General features: G+C 41.5%; 1 protein-coding gene across 5 annotated transcripts in view; it reads left to right on the top strand.

The window, feature by feature from the left end:
• The first annotated feature begins 1,795 nt into the window (after positions 1-1,795).
• The window catches only part of OSTN (osteocrin), a 92,571-nt gene continuing 74,342 nt past the window's right edge, over positions 1,796-20,024 (top strand). For 2 of the 5 annotated variants that reach the window (XM_085232433.1, XM_019619029.3), the window contains exons 1-2: positions 1,796-2,238; positions 9,361-9,532. The gene's annotated coding sequence lies outside the window, so the exon portion shown is untranslated. Of the gene's footprint in view, positions 2,239-9,360; positions 9,533-16,373; positions 16,761-20,024 lie in introns of those variants that run through there. The other 3 variants (XM_085232434.1, XM_085232430.1, XM_085232431.1) reach the window with 2 other exon arrangements.

Raw genomic sequence — 20,024 nt, 5'->3', positions numbered from 1 at the left:
GGTGCAAAGCTGTCAAACTTGTGACGTGAATAAACAGCAAACTTGCTGAAATCAAAGTCATTCTGGTCCCACAAATCAACACAAGGAAGGAGGGAAAAGAAAAGAAGGAGAGAAGAAAAACAGCTTCCACACACTTCAGGACAGCACTGAGCTGGTGTGTCTGAGTTTCACTCTGGGAAATGAGCAGGGATCTTGGGAAGCATCCCACATATTCAGAGCAGGGCTGCTTGTGTTTGCTGTTGTTGTGTTTGTGTTGGTTTTTTGTTTTTGTTTTTGTTTTGTTTGTGTTTAATTTTGATTTATTTGCTTGATTTTAAAGCTTTGCTTGCAGCTGTAAAATCCAGCAGGAAGAAGTAAGTTTGACCAGCATGTCTGGCTAAGGGAGTGAGTTTTCCATGGCTTCCCAAGGGTGTGTAGAAGCAAACGTGATCCAAGCAGCTCTGTGAGCAGTTCTGATGAGGAAGAAAGTGCAGATTTCAGAACAACAGTCTGCAGTGACAGGCTCGTGAAACAGTCTCACTTTATAGAAAATCAATTTGCTGTTAAGCCCCAGGCTTCCTGGAGGAAACCTGAGGATAAAAATGCAGTATAAATGGTGTAAAAAGTACTATCACAACTGTAATGTGACAAAAGTCATATGCGGATGTATGAAAGATTGTCTGCATACACAATCTGTTTAGATCTGACTCAAATCAATTCCATGACAATCAAAATCTATAAGTAGGCTTGAAATTGTCCCAGGGGAAACAACAACAACAACAAAAAAGACAAAACAAAATCTGAGGATAGTCTGCACAGGGGCTGGTGTGAATAAAGCTATCAGAAGAGCAGTTGGTCAGTCGAGATCCTACTCCTGTCATGGCTAGAGCTATTGAACCCAACCTGCTTGAGGATACAATCTGCAGCCAATCAAGGGTGAGGCTGAGCCAAAAGCAGGCCAGGCTGGCATATGGGATGGCTTTTCACTCCCCCCCCAGAGGATGCTTGGTGCTGTTACCGTATGAGCAAGGCTCAGGGACAATAAAAACCAAGAGGGCCGCTTGTCAACCATTCTTTTCTTACTGGCATACTTTCCTAGGTTGCTGCCCAAGGTAAACTGGCAGCAATGCCAAATTAAATCACTGCCATCACCTCCCTTGATTATGTTTTCTTCCAACTGAGATATTTTATAAAGGGCTAATGCTCCAGAGCCGCACCACACCCGGTCTCTGGTCACCTGGCTACAGCAGCTTTCCAAACTCCAGCTCTGCATTCAATACACTCAGAAACTACTACAATATCCCACACTCTTTGGGTGCCAACGCCTCTCCTGCTTGGCTGGAAGGACTCTAGCAAGGAACACAATCTCTATAAAATGCTTTCAACGGGCATCAAAGTTCTGCACTACTGTTCATAGTGTTTTATTTCCTTTGCCCCCTACTCGGATGCCTTGGAGGCCTCCTAGAGCACTGTGGAAGCAAAGGCTTCCCCCCTCAGGCGAGGACGGGCCTGTAGGCAGCGGGCAAAGCCAAGAGAGACCACAGCCCCAAGGCTGTGAGCACCCAACAGGAGAGGGCCTGATCCAGGCAGCCCCGGGGGGGGGCTAGAGTGGACGGCAAGCCCCTCAAAAGTGCTTCTTGAGGTACTAAGGCCCCACGGGCCCTCCTTAGCCCCAGCAGCCCTTTTGGACTCCGCAGCCTCGGCCTCAGGCCATCCGAGGAAGCGGCCATGTTGGGGCAGCTCTGGAGGCACGGGAGCGCCGGGCCCGGCCATTGGGGGAGGTGATCGGTCCTAGTGACGTCATCACTACGCGCCAGCACAGCGGGGGGGAAATGGTGGCTGCGAGGGGTGTTTCTGAGCGTGCTGCTTGGACGCGGCTCTTGGTGCCTCCACGTGGGCCTCTCTTGGCGTCTGCACGCGGCCTGGGGGCAATGTCCGGCCCTGAGGGGCAGGTGGAGAGAAGTCTGCAGTGGGGAATATGGCGGAGTGGGTGTCCCTGTGTAACCCCTCTAGGCTCCCCGGTCATCCTTTTAGTTACAGACTGCCCCAAAGCAGACCAACAGACACAGAGTTTCCTTCCTGCTTTGTGGGTGTGGGGACAGGTGCTGCTGGTCCACAGCTGCTGCTAGATGGCTGTTTTCCTGGTACGGTGCTGTGGCTCTGTCTCTGCTTCCTCTTGGCAGAACTTTATGCTCAGGCATGCTGTTTGCTTCTGAGAAGTGGGGCGAGGAGTATGGACGCTCTTTGATTGAAGATGAGGTATGAAGTAAACCTGTGGTCACCCCGTTGTTGCATCTGTAGAGCTGGCATCATATTGGTTTTTACTGTTGGCTTTTCTTTATCTGCTTGGCTAATTCTTTTTGAGTCCCTGCACCATGGTTCCTATGCCTGAGAATTAAGGATGGTACATGGGTAAAAGATATCGAAAACAGAGCCCAAGATCCCGTAAGTTTGGGAACATAGCTTATGACTGACTTCCTGTCCAGGAAAGGCAAATGCAGTTGGTCTAAGAGGGAAATAGCTAATTTTGCAGACTGGTGTGTGGATGTCACAAATGATGATAGAAAAGCTTCAAGTCATGGCAGCAGTTACACATAAATACTTTGTGTAAAACAAGACCCAGTAACAATCACTTGCTAATTCTTTTACTGTTTGACAGATGCTTGCTTTCAGGGCTCTTACTGCTTGTTGTAGTTAATCTTGCACTTCAGCTGCAAATAAACTTCAAGGATGAAACATTTATGAAGACTTCAGTATTACTGTTGGATTCAGTAGAGATATGCTTATTGGTGTTTTAATATCTACTATGTTCTTTAAATTTTATGATTTTTCTTATTATAACGATGAAAGTAATCCTCCTGGGATCTTTATTATGTGACTCATTTTTATGTAGAAATGGCAACAAAATTACATTTGGATCATTGTGAACTGGCTTCCAGAAGAGATGGTAAAGAGAAGAAAAAGAATATTTGTATATAGTTGAAGTCAGCTTTTATACCATACTGACCTCTCTGTGTGTTACTTTTCATGCTAACACCTGCACAGGTGTGCAGACTTGCTCCAAATCCCCTTCATTTATTCTGTCAAGTTGCTGCTACAGTGCTTCTCACCACTCTTAGGAGTGATTAGTCTATCAGCAGTTGGTCTCAATGATCTGTAGAGGTCCCTTCCAACCCCTACAATTCTGTGATTCTGTGACATAATATGTCCAGGTATTGATCAGATAATCAGGTACTTGAGTTATCTGGCATTTGCACGATTCTTTCCTGTTTTGAACTAAGGGTGTGATTAATTAAGCCTGTTGAGACTAAATTGCAATGCTTTTTAATGGAAACTTAATCAGATAAAGGTTCTGATTATTTTCTGATCAGTCTTCCTCCAGGAGCACAAGCCTGAAAGGCACTTCCCAAATCCAATCCCCCACTGTTTACTTCCGTAAACTTTCCAGTCTTGCTCTTAAAACTAATTAGGTTTGTTTCCTTATGTTGTTCCCACTGTGAGGCTACACCATACTTTCTGAGCTCTGACAGCTAGATGCTTTCTAGTCTCCAATCTGAACGTATTCACAGTAGATATAATCCCTTTTGTCCTTGTGCCAATAGCTTGCTTTAGTTTAGGCAGTCCTCTGTAGTATTTGTCCTGGATGTCTTTGCAGAGTGCTACCCATACTGTCTTTTTCTGTTTTTTAGGTCAAATAAGGCAGGTTTTTTTATAGTTTTCCCATTGAATATACACCACAGGGACCATCTCAAAGAGCGTTCCAGCTGACGTTAACCTGTTTTTCAGATGAGTAACCAAAATTAATCTGTCTGCTGTTTAATTTTAGAAAAAAGCATTGGTAAATCTTTTATTTCTTGCTGATACATTTTAGGCTGAACTTTGTTTTCCATCACTGTCTCACACGAGTGACCTGTTTGGAAATTACTGTCAACTGGCAGTATATCCACCTGTGGTCTTCATTTGCTGCAAATGCAGTTTGTCAGACTGAGTCCTCAGTGCTACTGGACCCAGCACTTCTCCTATGGTACTATCTGTACTGTGGCATTTCACATGTACTTGGAAGCGATCAAATTCAAAAGGTAACTTAGGGCTCTAAATACTGTAACAGTTTACCTGTAGTTAATCGTGGATTTTCTCTACAGTAAGAGTAATGAGGTGATGGATAAATCCTTGCTATCTGGTCGTTCTCTTGTGGTGACTTCAAAACTATCTTGTTGGAAATGAGGGCACACAGTATATTTAGGTATTTATGACTGGGTTTCCGTGTTCTCTGATGCATTCTGGATGAGATTTATTCCTGAAAGATCTCCAGAAGTGAATTTGGCATTACCAGTATTTAGTTTGCTGTGTTCTGAAAAGGACTGTTTTTTTTTTTTTTTTTTACTCTTCTAATTAAATAAGATCTGTTTTAGGAGCAACATGGAAAAAGGGTAACGTTGTAATGATATGGAATCTTAATTTGAATAATGGATATTATTTGATGGGTTGCATTTAAATAATGAAAAAACAGATGTGTATCTGTCACTTTCATTTCATCTTGAATGATTGTTGTGGTATTTGTGGTCTTTTAGAAAGTGTCTTAGAGTGTTTAAGGTGCTGAGGAGCTTAAAGGCCTCCAAATTTGCAGTCATCTTCCCCATTATCCTCTGAACAGCAGCAGTGCAAGGAACTCATTATCACCCAATGCAGACACTAGGATTTTGAAGGGATGTTCTTTATTGAACAAGCTTAATTTTGAAGTGGAAAATCACATTACCACTGTGTCACGCTATCTTGTAAAAATAGAATTCCATGGATTTGTAGCCATACTTCAGATTTACCCCCAAAACAGGAAACTTCTATACAAGGTAACGTGCTGCTTATGCATAAGAATATCTTTGCAGATGAAGTAAGTAATCAGTGTGTTTGAATAATTGAGTGATATTTGTGTGCCCTGTGTTGTGTGCACAAATGTTCCTCCATTTTCTGTTAACAGCTCATCTTGGTTCTCTCCTATGGATGTAACTGTTGTTTTTAAAAGGGATAGAAGTTCCAGTACTTGGACCGTGGGTAACAACTTATGATGATCCAGAACTGGAAGGGACTTATGAGTCATCTTGTCCCATTTTCTGCTTTTGTTACACAGTCAGTTCATAAAAAATACCCTCACAAGTTTTCTCTTACATCACTGGTACTACATCTTACTCCTTGGCAGTTCAAAATATTACTCTGACTTCCCATCTAGATTTGTCTCCTCTGCCGTTTTTGGATTATGCGTTATGTGGTTCTTTTTCATCCTGTGTGTTTGCCATCTTGATGTGCTTCTAAACAGTAATCTATGTTGATTTTGTCTGATTCTCTGTAATCATTTTTCTGTTTTCACGATCATCTGAGAAGCAGCACACCTCTTGCAGTTAGATCTCATCTTTCCTCAGTCTGAGTGACCGTATTTTTTCACAGCCCTCTAGATTTCAGTCCATCGTATCTCCAGATACAGGAGTGAAGAATTATCCCTTGAAATGGCAAGATGAAATGAAAAAAAGTGCTGTTTTTAGGCAGCGAGATGTATTTGTGTAATTCACTGCTATATATTGTTGTTGAATGTCAGAGCATCATGGTAATAAATAGAAACACTTTTCATTCTGTAATTTTCTTGTAGATATTCTGTCACAGAGGACACTGCAGTGATGTCACTTTCTGTGGGCATGTTAACTCAAGTCATTCTCTGCATCTTTATGTTTCAGTTCCTCATCTGTCAATCAGGAATAAAGCATCTGCTTAGGTGTTATATTAGTGTAATTAAAAATGTACTCATGAAGCTCCTGGCCAAATGAATCCCTTTATTCTTGGCTATTACCAAGGGCTCCCTAAATCAATGTTAATTTTAAACAGCAAACATTTTTCATGAATTTTTGGGACTGTATGGGAGTTTTAGCATCAACCTTGATGTGGTTTTCGAACTGAAGCCTCCTGGCATGGCATCAGCAGCATACTACTACCATATTTATTTTTCTCTAGCCAGATTACCACTGAACTGAGTTGCCATGCTGCAGCTAAGTAATCTGCTCATCACGGAGTGGTAAGTCTGCAGTGTAAACAAGTGCACTGAGGCAGACCCATGGTTAAATGAAGATCACAATGGCAGTTTCCCATGACTGCATTATGAGGGTTGACCATCACCATTTTGGTGAAACTGCTGAGTGTTATGAGTGAAACAACAGTGTGCTGAAAGCCACGTTTTTCTCCATGGTGTTTTGTATTGAAGTCAAACTATTTTTGCAGGGAGATCTGCCAGAAGAGCTTAGCTCATGGGTTTCATGCAATGGAATGAATTTTCATGGGACCAGATGCAGAGTTAAATGGAGTTGTGTGTAATCAGTTGCTCGTGCGTGCATCTGCCTGCTTCACGGCCCGGTCTGTGAGCTATCGAGTGTGCAGTGTGCTTCCAGTACCTATGTACTGGGCTTCACCTATTTAGTACTGCTTTTCTTCTCGGCTGGTGCTCGGGAGTTGGCAGTCTGGCTCCCCTCCATCTCTCTTTGGGTGTAGTGCCGGGCACTTTCCATTCTTGGCTGACGACTGGGAGGCTTGGCAGAGGTCTCTGATCTGAGTAAATATATGTGAGGGCATCTCTTCATTGCAGAGCTGTATAGCATTGCCTGTCCTAATCAATAATGGATGAAAGGTCTTAGGATGTGTGGAAATGTGTTGGGGGTCAGAAGGTGAAGGATGTTGTTGTCACAAGCTGAGAAAGATGTCAGGGTTTTTGTGCATGCTATTCAAAGGCTGAGTTAAAACAGTAAGTCACTAGGGAGACGTTCTAGTAAAGCAGCTCTGTCCGTATACATAAACCCTCCAGCTCCTAGTCCGTGCAGGTAGTGTTCGATGAACTGGTGATGAAAAGGAATTAGCTGGCTGGTAATTCATCTAAAAGATTGGCAGAGGATTTTATAGGCTTACACCAGAGCTGGCTGGAGACAATAATCTCTTTTCTCAAAGAATGCCGAGGTCCTGACGCCCAGCTCGTTGGAATGAAACCTGAATGCTTTTTAATTCTCTGTGAAAGATTTTTTTTTTTTTCCTCACTGGTTTTTGTTTTTAGGAAGGAACAAAATGTTTCATTGTGATTTTGTCAATGATTTTGATATAATGGATTAAAAGAGTAAATGTCTTCCAAATACCAAAGCTTTTTAAAAGAAGAATTCCATTCCAAACACATCAGAGCTGTTTTCTCCTCTGAATTTTTGCTGAAATTTCATTTTAAGGAAAAGTTTGCACATGTCCTTAAGTTCGTTGGCAGTGTGAGCTCCCTTGCAGCAATGATGTGCAGCAGAATTTCTGCTAACAGGATTTTTCATACGGTTATACTTTTTGCTGTCCCGGAATTGAAAGGGGCAGGGGGGAGGCTTGCGTCCACTTGGCAGCCTTTTACAGTGCCAAAGCAATGTAAAAAGACTTCAGAGTGCATAAGAAACAAGAGAAATGTTTGGTTTTAACTGCCCTTGGATGAGTGAGCAGGACTGATCGATGCCTTACTGTAATTTTACACTTGCACAATTCTATTGCAAACTGTAATAGTACAGAAGAGAAAGCACCTTACTAACTTTGTTTCTACAGAGTAGGCTTTGGAGATGGACATCTGGCTCAAAGTTCTTATGCCACAGTCTCTTGATAGGACTAGAAGGAAGGGAAGCTTAAGTGGCAGCTATTAGAGTTACTTGGAGGCTGTAGTGGGCTCTTTTTCGTTTTGTTTTTCTATTTCTTCCTGGTCAGTCAGAAATGAGACCCCTTGCCAGCCACACAACACCAGCGACTGGTCTGCCATTCACAGGTAACACTGAAGCACAGCAGTTTCCAGATGTGCACACTAGGATCCTTGTTTGTCAGATCAGCTTTAGCTGACTTTCCCTCTTTCGGTTGGAAAGGAGTATTGTTATTTGAAAAACAGCAAGTTTGTCTGATGTGATACTTTTCAGTGTCAGGATGTCACTCTCCAAGTCTATTGCTTCTTCTCTCTGCAAAGGGTGTAGTGTCTAAAGAGGCTGTGGCTTGCAGTAAGAACTGCAAATGTAGGGCTTGTGTAGAAAACAGTGGTTTCTCTGAGGCACAGCTTTCAGAAAATGAGTCCTTGTTTCTGTGGACCCTCATCACTGCTGGTTCTGGGGACTTTCTGATAGCCTTCAGCAGTCCACTGTATTTTTTTGTATCCCAATTTAGAACAAAATATGTGATGAAGAAGATGCTATTTTAGATATTCTACTGATGAAAAGCCCTCTGCAAGTGCAGGTATTTTAATTTTCAAGTGTCATATTGAATATATACTGTGAATGAGGAGAGTAACTTGTTGCTGAAAATGTTTTGGTCATTGTGCACCTCTGCATGGTGATGTTTAATAGAACTGTGCAGTATGTGGACGCTAGAGGGCTTGCTAGCATCCCTTCTCTGGTCCTGTATGTGCAGGTCGAGCTGGTTCAGTGGGGTACAATGAGGGAATCTTTGCTCAGGTTCTTGCAAGTGGATTTAAGTCTTGGGGGAGAAACTGGGGACTACAAAAACATAAGGTTCTGCTCACCCACTACTTCAGATGGGGCTGTGTAAGAGAGTTCTGATCGTCCCAAATACTAAAGCAAGGAGAAAAGAGACTTTATTCTTGAGACAGGCTTGGAGCACTGTGCAATTATCTTTCATTTATTCACTGAATGCAATTTTCCAACAGATTATATCCATTAATAAGTCTGACTCTGGATATGTGTGACATGTCACAAACAGTCACGTTGTTTAACAGCATTTTCCAAATTCAAAAGAATTGGTTACTTTTGTCTAATGACATTACTGGAGCAATGCTGCTGTCAGCCCATTTTTTAAACAAAAGGAACAAAAGCTTTTTTTTTTTTTTTTGATACTAAATGACTATTGTCCCTATAAGGAGTTAAACAGCATAAGTCACACTACCTGAGTCTTGAGGCAAACCACAAAGTTTTGGGTTTTTTTTGTTTTGCTTTATTTTTGTCTATTATTATTGGATTTTCCCAAGTTCAAATATTAAAAGTTTGCTGGCTTTGTTTATTTACTTTTTTGTTTTTGCAACTATAAGATCTTTAAAGCAGACATACTTAGGTGATTGTGTAAATACAATTATTTCATATAATGGAACATCCCTAGTGTGGAAAACAAGAAGAAAGCATGGGTGTAGCATGGGGATGTGTATTCAGATTCTGCAGATTTGATTTCTAAGGTTATGTTCTGAAGTGTGTATTTCATGCAGGTACTTAAAGTGAAACAAAAAGACCAGGAGACCTCTTTATCTACTTGTGTTTTATGGGATCTTGACTTTTAACTATTGCAAATTTTTAAAATACAACCTTTTTTGAAACAACGTCGTTCTGCTTGGCTTCAATTCAGGTGTGTCAGTGATGGAGGAGATTTGATGCATGCCTGTGGCTTTGTGGCCAGAAGCACTCCTGGATTTATCAGCATAGAAGAGATGAACCCAGGTAACCAGCCAGGTGGCTTCTTGAGATGATAAATTGGAGGAAGATCAGGAGGTAGCAACACCACAACCACTTCTCACCTGGTAAGTGCATTTCAGAAGATCAGTTGGTCCTGTTGCAATCTTTGAAAGTGAGGTTTTAGTAGCAGGGTTGTGGAGCTAGGGTTTAAATTGATGCTCCCCTCTGATATTCAAAAGGCAGAAAACGGTAGAATTACATGTAAATAAGAAGCCACTCTGGCTTGGATGTGTCAGGTTCTGAGCCTGGCTGAAAGAGTGCCAGTTCCTGAATTTGAATTGAGCAGAAGTTCTGTGCTTGGAGAGGAGAGTGTTTCTAGATGTGCACAGGCAGCTGAGGAGTTCTGTCTCCCAAAGAACAAAGGAGTTCTTGCTCCCAAAGGGCAAAAAAGAAAGGGTGGTTTTGAGGATGATAGCACTTCCTCTGTCTTTCAGCATCAAGTGCATCTCTTACTGAATACAAGTTGCTAATAGGAGCAATGCAAACAGAAACTTAGTTTCAGTTATACATTCAGTACAGGAAGATGATTGCACTAGTGATCTCCTGAGGTTCAGACTGAGCTGCTGTCTAGGCTGCTGGAAATTCAGTTGTTTGTAAGATATACCCTAATGGTGTGACTGTGTACTCAAGAATCAAATTGAACACAATGTTATACACAGCACACTCACCTCCTGATGATGTTTCCATCCAGTCTCTCACCCTGGTGCTGTTGGCTCTTGTTCCACTGTACCTACTGTCTGAGCTGCTGCTTAACAATGTGTTTAACTGGTTTAGAAACAATATCACTGAGTCCCCACCTTCAGTGTTTAACAATAAACCTTCAATCACAGCACTAGGCAGTAAGACAGAATGGCTTTGAAAGTCAGTGTGTTACTAACAGGCAGCCTTCCAGCAATGGGTTAAGCAGGGCCATCTCTGTAGACTGTCCCTCACTTGTCTTTTGTTAAGTTGACATGCTAAGATTTTCCCTCTCCTCTCACCCTTTCCTCTTTCTTTCTTTCTCTCTTTCTTTCTCTATTCTTTTTCTCAAGTCTCTTGATTTCATGCTGGCTTTTTAAATTGAGGGTAAAGTTAATTCACTGCACAATGCCACAGCTGGAATGAAATATGGCTGGTCGCCCATGTGGCAGGGAGGAGTGCCTGCTGGCTGGGGGTGGCTCATTGGATCTCCTAAGGCCACTACGGGCTGTCACTGATTTATTGGTAGCGCCTCTAAGCAACAAAGCAAGAAGTTAACTAATTATGAGCATATGGTTCAGCTCATGCTTGACTCAGCAGACACCTTGTTAGCCTGGGGCTAGCTAGGTGCTCAGAAGCAGAAGAGGAAAGTTTTGGGTGGAAGTTGTGGTCCAAAGTCCCACTGGCAAGCCAGAGGGAGACTTGATTGATCCTAATCTGGCTTTTTTGTTAGGAGGCAGCATGCTGCTGTCAGGAACAGCTTGGTAATAACAGATTTCTGGCCTCTAAGTCCTTGTGGTTATAGTCAGCACGCGACACTCGGTTGGCTCCTTGCGTGCTCTGTGCTTAATTGGTCTCAATTGTGGGGGCTGAAATGAGACGGTAGTTCAAGGTGCAACACATGCTATACCTGAAATTGCAGCCTGTGAGCTGCTGCACAGATGTCAGCTTTTTACCCATGGACTTACCACTGGGAAATCAGAGTGTTCCTACAAAAAGTGACAAGGGATGTCTGAGAAAATCTTGCAGATTTTCAGTGCTCAGTATGAAATTAACTAGAGGGAAATTTACAGAGAGTGACCGGTAGAGGAAGAAGGAGGGAGATGCACAGAACTTAGGAAGTTTATCAAGGTGAATTTCAATGTCTTCATTGAGTGATCAGTGTGCATAACTTGGACACAGGAGAGTATTTAGTGGGAATAGTTATCAGCAAAGGAGGGAAGAAGGTGTTTCTTCCTGTCCATCTGTTGGTCTTTTACAAGTGAATTGGGCTGTGCCACAGGATTTAGATCAATGTAGTTAGAATCTTTTTTGTTGTTGTTGTTGGGTTTTTTTGTTGTTTGTTTGTTTTGTTTTTGTTTTCATGGGTGTGCATGGTCTCCAGGAAGTGCAGGCTTGTTGCTGACTGGATCATACTGAGGTTAAAACAGTTTAAGGATTGATATAGTTTTCCTGACTGGAAATGCTGAAGGTAGGAAGAGCAATTTTGCTGTTTGGCAGCAGGAAGAACTCCTAGGACAAATGATTTCACATGGCCAACAAACAGGTTATATGTGACTAGACAGAACAGAAGCAGGCAGGCAGTGGAGGCTGTGTGTACATTGAAGTACATTAGCAAGGTCAGGTGGCCTAGTCATCTCTGCTAGACACTGGTGAAGCTGCATCTGAAGTACTGAATCTAGTCCTGTTCTTTACAGGACCTGAGAGGATTCTTGCTCAGAACGAATGGCAGCTGGAGCCCAGCCTGGGGTCTAGGATAGTGACATGGCATTGTTAAGGAAGAAACAGTTATGGGGCTAAATAAGTCCCTGTCCCTCAACAATTTCTTATTACTGACTTCAAGAGGATGCTGCCAATAAATTGAGGACCAGAATGTGAGAAGCCTCTGATTAAACTTGTGTGGCTTCTGAAGGTAGTTAGAGCTCACCTAGCTGACAGCACTGCTGCAGACTGGAAGCTCTAATGTGGATTGCACTACAGATTCAGGATGCTGTGATGTTAATATCTTCTTAAGTCATCTAGAGGAAGTGGAGGAATAAGTTCTCAATCTATTAAAGCTGTTCTTACAGTGGATTTCTGAGTGAAGACTTGCTTTGTATTTGCTTATAGGGAGTTTCTCAGACGGAAAGCTTTGCCTTCAGTTGTAACCAAACAGCAACAGTTACTACTTATGAAGATAGCTATATCAACATGTCTGTTGTGATGTATGTTAGACAAAGAACTGAGACTAAATATTCAGCCTTGTATTCTCAATAATTCTCATTTGTATTGCTCCAATAGTGTGTGGGAGAGATCCATATGAAATAGTACCTAAGCCTGGTGTAGCACCTTATTAGTGTGTATGCATGGTGCAAAGCAGCTCCAGAGGAAATCAAAACTGCGACTTGATGCTTGCCTTTTTCTCTCAGAATCCATTTCCCTTTGATTCTTTACCCAGTGAAGCAGAGGGGGGACAGTAGAGACCTTTTCAAGGTGGTTTCAGCATTGCTCACTGTGGAAAAACTGCTTTGATTTGTAACAAGTACAGATTATTTCAAGAGATCAGGGAATGTTCGTGAATATTGAAAGGAATTGAGCTCAGGTTTGAAAGGGTTTGGATCAGTAAGAGATTGAGATTTTGTACCTAACTCAGAAAGGGAGCTGGGGATAAAGATTAGTATTTAAATAATGATCCAAAAATCCTGTAGGATACTTAGAAACGTTTGAATATGAAGTCCAACTTCAAACTTGCTGCCAGGGAGATATCCTCGCTGCTGTTTCAGGAGAAGCTTTTCTGACTTCGTTTTGAAGTTACTGTGACAGACAAATTGTATCTGAGTAGGAACTCTATACAGTTTAGCTGGCATCAAACAGAAATTGGGAATCAGCTATCATAGTTTTATAGGCACCTTATAGTCTCTGAAGTTGGCTGAAAAGGAAAATGTAAGCAGGACTAGTGCCAGCAACAGATGAAAGGCAGAAAAACTATGTTGTCAGTCCTTACAAAGAGAAAGCCTGCGTTCGACACAAGTAGTAAAGAGTTCCTATTCAAGAGTCAGACTCAAAGCTTCTGTACTACATGAGTTAATAAAATGACTTGTCTCCTTGTCCAGACGTTGAGCAAATGTTGCTACAGCTGTAGCTTCTTACCCATTTCTTTTTCTGAGAGAGCTTTACGTCACTACAGGCGGAATCCTTAGGTGCACTCTCTAACAGAATTCAGTTTCCCTATCTCTTAGCTTTCTTTGGCTTCCCAGCTGAAACCCTAATCTAAGCAGCTGCCATGTCACAACACTCCTGCTTTGACACCAATTGCTGCTCCCTTTCCCACTTAACACAGATGTAGTCATTAGGATGACTTGCATCCTGCTGCAAGCAATATGTCCGATCTTTAACTTACAAAGGTATTGTTTAAAGGGCTCTAAAGATTTTGAACAAACTGGCCTGGCAGGGGGACTTTCAGCTTCCCCTCCCTTATGTGGGCAACAGCATGTGTTTGTAAACAGAGCTTTACAGGACTAGTGGGAGCCACTAGAGGACCGTCAGCTAGTTAATTGGATGTCAGCTCCCTGCCGGGGATAAAGGCTAATGAGTCATCCTGCAGAAAGAAAACGGCCCGGAGAGAAAGGCAAAGAATTGCACAGCAATAATCACATACACAGAGAAGCCCGCAGCTTGCTGTCGGGATAAAGGCAGGGCAGCATTTGGGGACAGAGGGCTTCCCTGTTTGGTTTTAGTTAAATAGAGATTAAGCAGGTTATGAATCTATAAAGGTGAGATATTGCTGGTGTGTATTACGCGTGAGCATGGATGAATGAGCAATTGCTCTGTATGCAATATAAACGTTTTTAGACCTCATATTTTTGTTGCCTTTATGTTTTCTTTCATCTTTATGAAGTTCAGAAATCCAAATGGCTTTCTAATGGGGAGTTTACTGCAGGAAGTAACAAAAAGGAATCATGAAAGGAAAACAGCAATCATTATATCAAGCTGGGAAGTTACTCTTTTTTCTTGTGAAAAGTGAAATCAAACAAACAATCAAAAAAGCCTGCTGAAAAAATGTGTTCTAAAGGGATGAGGTCTTTGTTGAGAACCTAACATTTTGCAAAAAGAATTTATTTATTTATTTATTTTTAGAATCCAGCATTTTGTGCATAAATATATGTATCAGTGTAGTTACATGAAAAAAAATGGAAGTCTTTACGTGCATTCTTTTCTGAGGATGAAAGAGAGAAACGCTGGATTTTGGTTTAAGTTTTATAATAAGGGCATATGTTGCCATTTTATTTTTTTGTCAAAGAGAGGGCTAATAACAGAGAAATAGGCAGACTTACAAAGAAGATAATACCAAGCTTAAAAGAATCTTAGAAAAGATAGCTGTAAGAGATCCTGGGAGCTCATTAGACCTGTCTAGATGACCTAAAATAGGCCATTTCTACTTAAGCTCTACCTGATAGATATTTACCTAGCCAGTTCCTAAAACGCAGGAGAATGGAAGTTCCTTAGCCAACCAGTTTCAGTACCTCACTGTACCTCTGTGGCAGTTCTTCCAGATGCTTAACTTAAACCATCCTTGTAGCATTTGAAGTCCATTGCTTCGTGTTGTGTACTTCTTGGAAATAAAATCAATCCTCTTTCAGCAACCTTTTCCATATTGAATTCTTTTCTTAAATCTTCTTATCTTCTTCATGGCAAACAGTATGTTGCTTTTTCCTCTTTCCTGGTATCCTGTCCATTGATCTTTCTGGTGTCTCCAAAGGATTTCCTGTAGCTGTTATTTATTACTTTCCTGAACAACCAGAAGGGAGAAAAAAGAAGAGGAAAAAAAAAAGCAACGCAATGAAGACATGCTGCAAAGACAATTTGTTAGTTGGGAGAACTTTGTAAGCAGGAGCTACCTGCTAGTTGGAGTGTGCTGAGGTTGTGAAGATGGTGGTGGATGCAGCTAATCCACAGATGTCATCCTAAGGCTTCAACAGTTCTTGGTCCGGTGTGGCCCACCCTCATCTTGTCCTTCATAACACACAAGTAATATGTGCTCTGATCCTATTATAATTCATAGCAATAGCACCAGGAAGATCTGTATGTCTCAGTGCTTTTGAGTCATTCAAAAATGGCAATTTGTATGTGCTGAGAGCCAACTGAATAAGCGTGATGTTGGCTTCACTCCAGATTTATGCAACATGCTGGATTTTATCAGTGCTTCTATGAGTTTTTTTTTCAATACAGGCTTGGAAAGCAAATATGCAAAATGATGTTTGTATTTGATCTACAGTCATCTGCAGACACAGCTGAATATGTCCACAAATGTTCTGAAGCAGTCAAGGAAATATTTTTCTCCCTCTAGTTTCTAGAATTGCTGAAATATTAGTGGCCTGGGACTGTGGGACTTCTTGATTAGGGAAACACTCTATTTTGAAGTCTTCAGCAGCTGCAGTAATCATATGATCTCCTTTCTTCCTTGGTCTTCTAGCCATGCCTTTTAACAGATAGCTGTTCTGGAAATAAAGATCTATAATGAATTGGTATTTATAACAAGAAAGACAGCTTGCAGAGAGCTGGAAGGATGGTGTAGTTCCAGCTATCCTAAGGAGGGTGAAGTACTGTGTTACCTTCTTTCAAAGCAGTAGTGAGTCATATTAGCTGGATAGCATGGTGTATTGACCTGGCTGCTGCTAGTGCTAGTTCAGTTCTGTGGAAAAGAGTCAAAAGTCTGTCTGTCAATCCCACACCAAATTAAAACAGAATCAGAGAATTAATGCTCTTTATAAATGCAGGTTAAGCACACCATAAGCATGCTGTAATTACAGTTAGCTGCCGGGCTAGTGCAATCCAGTAGCACTGAGCTTAGGAATTAAGTTGAGTATACAATTAATAGGAGCTTATATTAAAGGCATTAGTAGAGTTACAAAAGCTTTGTAACAACAGTGTGACCCACGGTTGGACACAAACAATGTGTTTTTGTGTGCTATAATTAGCACACACAAAAACTTCCTATTACCTTGACAGTTTTTCATTTGTTCTTGAAAGAACTGAGCAACGTAAAGTACTGTTGGACCATCAGAGATGGGAGCTGAGCTCTCGGTGTGGAAGTGTGTTGTCACTGTTTGGGCAGCTTGGGCAGTGCCAGCTGGTCAATAGAGATACCTGACAAAATCACTTAGCTACAAGGTCAAACTCTGCCCACATGCTGCTTATGTACACCTGAGTAATACCAGGACTGGCACACAAAGAGTCACTGCCAGCCCTCCAAAGAACCTCTTCTCCTTTTTCTCCTCCTTACTTCCGAGACAAGTAGATCTCAGTGCAGAAAAGTATTTTGCTCTGTTGGAGGACCTGAGAGGCAAGAAGCGAATGCAGAGGGTGAGGAAGGAATTTTCTCATATGTGAGCCTAAAGGTTAGAAGAAGTCATGCACTGAATGTAACACCAGCATGGCAGTATTTGTGATCTGTGAGAGCTGGCATCATTGAGATCACTTTTCAGACCTGGGACAAAATTGGAGGAGGATTGAACAAATTGCACAAATAAAAGGTAGCAAGCTGTGAAGGTTATGTGAAGAAACAGGTCTGTGTAGAACTCTGAACCTGAAGAGGTGAAGAAAAACAGCTAATGGAGGACTGAAAACCCTTTGGAGGTAAAGAGTGTTCAACAGCAGTTTATTTGCTCTGAGTCCCAAATGCAGCTTAAAGTTCAGATGGTGCTTACATGTAGTCTTCTGGGGGCTCATTAGCTGTGGGATTGAGGAGGAGGTAAAAGAAAAAAGGTTGTGTTCACCTGCAGCCCAGACAGTGTGCACTTGTTGCAATTAGCTACTGAGGTACACTGCTCCTGATACTTGCATCACTAGGGCCACTGATGTCTGTGGCAGGGCTGGCAGCAAGTACAGACCTGTGGCAGTGAAGGATGTGGCGCTGCCCTGTACTTGGTAGGACTGAAAGTACAAAGACCTCAGTCTACTCCCTTTGCTCCAGCTGACATCCACTACAAAGTGTCTCTTCTTGCATTTCATGAGGGTATGTGTAATAGGATTTTTTTCTCACTAAACAGAACTTCTGAAAAAAGGAGAGATGACTGAGTTATGGCAGGATCTCTGATGGGGCCTTTCTATGCCAGAACAAGCACCCTTAAAACTTGGTAGAGATCAGAGATCATCCAGAGAGCAGTAGCATGCAGTTCTTCTGCCCAGCCACTGAATCTTTTTTCCTTCTGTTTGCCACAAATACAGTCAGTTCCTAACTGTAGGTCTGCTGTGGGGCTCTTTGTCATACACTCTTTTGAGTTTATTTCACACTTGTGTTGATATGCTTTTCTCTCTTAAGATCTGGCTTATGCCCCTTCAAAGCCCATTTATCATCTCCACGAAGCTCTTCTCTTTTGCTGTCGTCTTCCAATTTTGGGGACAGATATTAATTCCCAAGGAATGTTGTGTCTTTCAAAACATCTTTACTGCATGGCTTTGTTTGGACCTGAACAGTGTTCTAGTGCTCAACTGAGATGAAAACATCTGCTTTCAGGTTTTGTAATAACTTACATGATACTACCTTTACTATTTGAAAGAGCATGCTTTTTTTTTTTTTTTTTTTTTCTGTTCCTGAGTTTCAAAATTTTTCCACTTGAGGAAAAACTTGTATATTTTTGAGTGGATGCAGAGGATGTCAGAATTATTGGATAAAGTAATTGTTATCGCTTCCTTTTTTTTCTATTAACTACACAGCCTGTGATGGAGATTTTTATAAAGCACATTTTGCTAGTGGCTGTGGCTTTCCTGTAGTGCACTAATATGTAATACAAATGACATCTGTCATGTTTGATTTGTTCTGGTGCTTAAGTTCAGGGAGGAATAGATTTCACTTGTGATGGGAAGTTTTGAGTATCTCCCTGTGTGTTAAACTGTCTCGTAATTTGTTAGGGTCAGATAAGAGGCTGTTCTTTGCTGAAGCTGAAATAGAAGCCCTACTAATGCACTAATCACTAGTGCTAAATACAAAGGCAACACTTCTAGAAGTTCCTGAGCTGCAGATGCCTTGTAATTAGTGAGTTGTGGGGAAGTATTGCCTTGCTCTTTCATTCTTACCTGGGCATCCACTTCTGGCTGTGGAAAAGGAGAGATTATGAAGCTGAATGACACCTTAGAACCTTTATGTATTCTTCATAAAAACTAATTGACTAGCTTTCTCTGCTCTTCAAAATAAGGAATGGTTGTAAAGCTCTCCTGTGTCATGTTGCTTAATTTTATCAGCGTTTGCCCCTTCTCATCCTAAAGATGCTGATAGCTGGAGGGCTAATGTTATCTGGGTTTTTGCCTATGATGAGTTACAAAGCTGAATAAAATAGGATGTTCCAACCTGGATAGTAATTTCCTGCCTCATCTTCATCGTGGATGGTGACAAAATTTAAAAAAACAAAATTATTGAGTGACATTTTGAAAATAATATTAAATTAGAAAATGTCATTAGATTTACTTCTCATTTTAGTCTGTCCTACAAATGTGCTGTAGGTTATCTTAGGTTGTGTGTCCCTCTGTGCTCCCTGATTTTTGGCTAACTGAGACGTATTACTTTCTACCCAGTCTGTACTGGGCTTGCGAAGGCTTTCTCCTCTGCAGTCTTACAATCTGTGGCAAGTTTTTTCACTGTTTTTTTCTTTTTTTAAATTTCCTTTATTAACTTAACCTTTCAGTTTCTGCCATTCTAGCTTTTGTGCTTTGGTGTTGATGTAATAAAATAAAATTGTAAGGTGAAGCTATGTTTGTCTCAATATTCTCTGTTGGTGTGCACATACTTCTCATTTTTATATGAGTAATGTATATGTCTATTTTTATATATATGGACACACACACACACACATACATATACCTCATCTGTTTTATCCCACTGTTGTATGCACTCCTGTTGTATGCCCCAAGTCCGGATAGGTTTCATACACAAAGTCTGACTGTCTGATTGTTGCTATTATGCTTCTGAATATGTTTTCAAAAATAATTTCCTGCCACATTCCTGACTGTATTTGTAGGCTGAGTTTATCCTCTTCCCTGCTGTTCCATGATCTGCCCCTAGGTTACTAACAACCCCAACAGACAGCCTGGCTCATGCTACCTGCTGCTTAGACGCAGATTAACTCACTGCCAGCCATATGGACTACCGACTTCACAAATTCCTCTCCTTTTGCTTTCAGTTCTCTGAAAAGTTAATGGACAGTTTGCTGGTAAAGAAAACACAAAACAAAACCCCAAACCTGTGACATAATCACCTGGGCTTAGCAGAACTGGCCCCTCCATCTGCTTTTACACTGGGATTTGTGCAAGTAAAGGAGAATATGGTGCTGTGTGCGTGGTGGGTTCGTGGTGGTGGCTTTTCCTTATGGCGTATGTACTCGTTCAGAATGGAACGTAATTGGATAAAAGCAATATGCATATATTGCACATGTACAAACATATATGACTTTATATGCCTAAAATAGTCCCCACTGAGAGGCTGGACTTCAATGAGTGTTAATACTTGTGTTGTCATTGGTGGCTTTCTTTGCTATGGTTTCTGGCCTAAGCTCTGGCCCTTGAAACCTACATCACTTTAAGTGTTATTAGATTGGCAGATCAAATTTCAAGGTGATTTTCACAGAGTATTATGAAGGCATACAAGATACAGGAGTGTGGATGTTACGCCTGGAAAAGAGATTTTCGGTAGGTTAAGATGATGTGACATAAATAAGGAGAGGGCTAGAAGAAGGTCCATGATATATTACTAGTGTTGCATCTCAAGATTTTATCAGAAAACTGAAATCTTTACATGCCCAGCATGGAGTGCAGGAGCACCACGTGGGCCCTCTGCATGTACAAGTACGTCCTGAGCCGCTCTACTTGTGATTCTTCATGTTGTCTGGGGCAGATGGAGAGGTCCAA

Source organism: Meleagris gallopavo, chromosome 11 (genome assembly GCF_905368555.1).
Source record: "Meleagris gallopavo chromosome 11, MGAL_WU_HG_1.1, whole genome shotgun sequence".
Taxonomy (NCBI): domain Eukaryota; kingdom Metazoa; phylum Chordata; class Aves; order Galliformes; family Phasianidae; genus Meleagris; species Meleagris gallopavo.
Note: the sequence above shows the minus strand (reverse complement) of the source record. Positions and strands in the feature narration are given on the sequence as shown.